The sequence below is a fragment of the Lolium rigidum genome, chromosome 3 (genome assembly GCF_022539505.1).
Source record: "Lolium rigidum isolate FL_2022 chromosome 3, APGP_CSIRO_Lrig_0.1, whole genome shotgun sequence".
NCBI classification, from domain to species: domain Eukaryota; kingdom Viridiplantae; phylum Streptophyta; class Magnoliopsida; order Poales; family Poaceae; genus Lolium; species Lolium rigidum.
The window spans coordinates 103,686,242-103,690,500 of record NC_061510.1 but is presented as its reverse complement, the minus strand read 5'-3'; the positions used below and the strand labels follow the sequence as shown (position 1 = coordinate 103,690,500).

Below are 4,259 nucleotides of genomic sequence, written 5' to 3'. Positions count from 1 at the left end.
TTTCTGCACCTTTTGTGTTTAAACGGGCCAATGACTCATGGGACCAGCTGCGTGTGGGGGCTTCCTGTCGGAGACAGCCGCAGGTGTTCGTCCGCGTTACCTTCTTCCTCCTACCCGCGAGAGCAGTAAAAACCTAGATCGCGGGACACCCAATCCCCGCGTCTCCTCTCCTCCCCAATCCCCGTTTCTCCTCTTCCCCAATGGAGTCCAACCAGCCGCATCCTTCCTCCTCCCCCGATCCGCGCCGCCCTCTTCCTCCTCCCCCGATCCGCACCGGCTCCTCTCGTCCTCCCGAAGGGCGCTGCAAAAGGGATGAGCAGAGGCAGGAGGGAGCGCGGGCGCCGCCACTGCCGCTTCGTACCTCGCATCGGGATAGCGGGACCAAGAAAAGTGGCTGCGAGGCGCTGTTGTGTGGACCACCGGGAGGCCACTGTCACTACCGGTTGCGGGCGTGGCCGTGCCAAGAGTAGGCGGGCGTGGGCTGCGTCAGCCGCCGACTCGGGTCGACGGCGGCGCGGGGGAGACCGGCTGCGGCGGCCAGGGCCCATCGACGAGCGCCTCCACAGGAGGTGGCGGCCGAGAGACCGGCCGTGTGACCACGGCCGACGAGCTCGACGAGATGGTGGGCTAGGGTTAGCCGTTGCGAGCGCGCCGGTGAGTCCGCCATGAGCGGATCCACCGCTTCCTCGCCGCTCGTGTTGGTGAGGTGTGCTTCACCCTCCTCTCCATCTCTAACTTCTCGTTTCTCTTCTTTTGTGTAGCGACCAACACTGGGAAGGGAACAACTAATCAACCAGAGAACTAGGTGATTCCCCAACTCTTCTTATTCCATCTCCTAGAACGGCCTCTTATCTCCCTAAATTTCCTTTTGGATCTCGATTTTGTTTGGTTCTGGGTTCTCCTCTTTAGGCTACAGCAAAAAAAAAGATTTTTAAGTCAATGGCCATTGATCTTAAATAGCAAGACGATTGATGTTTTGTATGGCTTGCTGCAGATTTTTGCAATTTGGACAAGGATTTAAGTAAGAAAAGTCAGAAGAAGAGGATCTGTAGGTGCAGGTCAACCATGGCCAGATGCACACGTATTTGATGAAATGCAGATCTCACCACGAAGAAGCCATGGGGGGAGAGTAGGTTGGCCGGCCGTGCACGGCGTTGCGCCACTGATGGACGATGGTGGCCGGCCGCACGCACAACTGGTGGAAGATGGTGGCCGCGGCTGCTGGTGGTCTCATTTTCTGGTGGGTTTCTTTATTTTCTTTGCCTCGTCTTGTTTCACCTTCCTAGGCTGCTTGCAGCCCGCCTTATTGTCATGGTCTTGGATCTCCGGATCCAATAGCCACGGGTATTCGGTTGTGAATGCTTGTGTGTTTGTGTATAGCATGTCATATGTATATACATGTATGGATAGGGTCCTGGGGAATTTGTACCAGAAATGTTGCATGGTGTGGTGCAGTTTTTAGAGTTAGAGTTTGAGTGTGTTCCAATCGGTTTGGTTTGCCTCAAGTTTCTTATTGATGTATGCATTGATGCATTGCAGGGTGTAGTATATGATGTATGCAACTTTCAGATAATCAAATATTCTTATGTAGAGTATGTCAGTCCACTTTCATTAATCAAGTCATGTTTAAATTCAACGCAAGTTAATTCTTCATCAGATTTACAAAAAAAAAATGCTGAACTTGGATTTTCTCAAGGTCTTCCATCTTTACATGGCAATGCTTAGTGTATAAATTTGCATTCTTGCGTGTTTAAATTAACTAAGTCATCTTTACAGATCAAGGTCTCTTCTCATGTACCCTGTCATTGATCTGAATGGTAACATTGGAGTCTCTTAAGTCGCCTCATATCCTACGTTTTTGTATTAAGCCAAAGTTCGTTCATTAATTGGTATCATCATTGCTCGTGTGGCAGCAGACTATCAATAAATAGTGGGAGGAGGGGTGGCCTTGGGAGTCCTCCCGGCTCCGGTGCAAGTATGTGTTGCGATGCATTCCGTCCAGCCTGGTGTGGCTCTGGTTGAGGTATTGTTTCGAGTTTTATCTTGCTTTTCACTTCGTTTATGTCAGTTTAGATTGATCTAATCAACTTCTTCTCCTCTTAGGAATGGCTCTCTCGCTTGTTGGAACGAGAAGGGAGCAAGCAAGAAATATATCAGCCAATGAACTGGTTGATAAATAGGTAATTTCTTGTTCTTTCTAAGCATTTTAATTTGATGCTTAAGATTTTTTTCTCCGTATATGACTAACTGTAAACAAAAAATACAGATTGGACCAATATTGGAAAAGAGCACAAGATTTGAGGATTAGAGAATGCTTCTAGACCAGAAGCACCATCTTTAGACTACGCATCGAGCGGCTGTTGTTCGATGTGGGAACTAAAATTCACTGTTTTGACCCGATCGAACGATCAACGAAGGTTTGCCCCCTGGAGTGACAGTCCAAAATTTACCCTGAACTTATTAGGGCACTTGCTAAGCAAGTAGTCCAAGACTAGCGCCAGCTGAAGGTTCTACCCCCAACTTACATAAAATGACTGTTTGTACCATATCTTAATAACTTTCATGTGGTGTGTAAACTGCTGAAGTTAAACGTTAATCACTTCATGTTGGGCATGCAGATGAACAAGAAATTGCAGCGAGTGAAGGCACCAAGCAAACCTTGAGGTGTCAAAACTTAGTGTGGAAGGCCGTGGGATGGTCGGGTAATTGTAAAATATATACCCGATAGCCTTGTGATGCACATGATGAGACACGCCATGGTGGGCTGCCGATGCGAGTATCAACCACTATTACCATCACCATCAAGGGACGAGTAAAGATTGTATACTTGAATTCTGAGTTCCATCCCCTAATCCTCATTTTGGCCATTTTGGGGAATCCTCGTTTTACTAGAGTGGGGCACCTGTTATCTGTGGCATTGTCAAGTATAACAAATGCCAACCTTTTGGTCATGTTAATTCCAGATTGTATAGGAACACATGTGTGGCTATAGGAGCTTAAGCTCTATGATGTGGATATGAAAATTTTAATATGTTTGTGTTCTTTGTCCCCTTCTTAAATTTCAGAGTCATGATATTCGTTGCTCGTTTTATATCTAGGAGTAATGCATTGGTGTAGACTTGGGATTGCGGCGGTTGTACCTGCAGATGTGGTGGAAGGCAAAGCTGAAATTATACTGAAGCTTTCCATCTTTGCCAAGGTTTTTAACCTCTATTTCTATTCACAGAGAGGCTTTTATCATTTTGTTGCACAGTGCAAGCTTTCCTTTGATACTTACCAATTATTCAAGCAACCTTTATTATTTTCAATATTCATAGTATACCTGCATATGTGAGGGTTCTGCCACTGCAGAACAATGGGGGCCTCTACCTATGGACCGCGATAATGGCAAGTGACTACAATAGTTCATCCTTTTAGTGGAGATTTGATGAATAGTCTGTTTCGGGATTGTGCAGTTGGAGAATTTGTTCAGATTGGTATGGTTGCTTGTTCGTGCTCCACCTGAGCATATCTGCATTCTTCTCCCTTTATCATATTTCTGGCCCTCCCCACGGGAGCTTCCTCATCTGATTCCTCTAATTTAATTTTTATTTTGTATCTAGGGGTTGGGTGTCCAGGAGATTCACCGACAGTAGCACCAGCCATCATTGGTTTTTATGGACTCCATGGCTGTTCTAGGTATGCTTATCCTACTAAGATCTATTTCTCTCTCTCTCTCTCTCTCTCTCTCTCTCTCTCTCTCTCTTCCACGGTATCCGGCATCATTCAATCTTTCTCGCTTTGTTGCTTCTCACTTTTTCTCCGGTTGAGGTGTTTGTTACAATTTTTATACTGCCTTAATGCTTTCCAGTCTTAGATCGATCTAATAATGCATCTCTCTGTTTGGTGGAACAGGAAAGGAGCGAAAGGGTGATTTTTTTGGAGGGTCTGATCATTGTTGTTCTGCTTGATTAGCACAACAATAGGGTTGCTCCCTCCTGTAAAGTATCGACCACATCTATGCCTCCCTCCACATCATCTCCTCTATTTATATCTACAGGTTTTTTTTGTGTAAGAAGAAGAGCAGCCTTAGCCAGAGCAATATATTTAAAGTCATCGATAATAGTGTTGATTGTCAAATTTCTTAATCCCCAGGCCATATAATAAAAGGTGAAGAGCGCCACGCCTACGAGCGTGCTCATGGTGGTACCCAGATCCCAACAATGCATGGTTACGGATGTCCTCGGCCATGAAACTCTTTCTTGTCTCTTCGATTTTCG

The 4,259-nt window shown here is 46.1% G+C and overlaps 1 long non-coding RNA gene across 1 annotated transcript; it reads left to right on the top strand.

The window, feature by feature from the left end:
- The first annotated feature begins 3,444 nt into the window (after positions 1–3,444).
- LOC124702105 lies at positions 3,445–4,003 on the top strand. The gene is made up of 3 exons (XR_007002333.1): positions 3,445–3,476; positions 3,603–3,678; positions 3,895–4,003. It is a non-coding gene; the product is annotated as an uncharacterized LOC124702105 (long non-coding RNA).
- Positions 4,004–4,259: the final 256 nt, after the last annotated feature.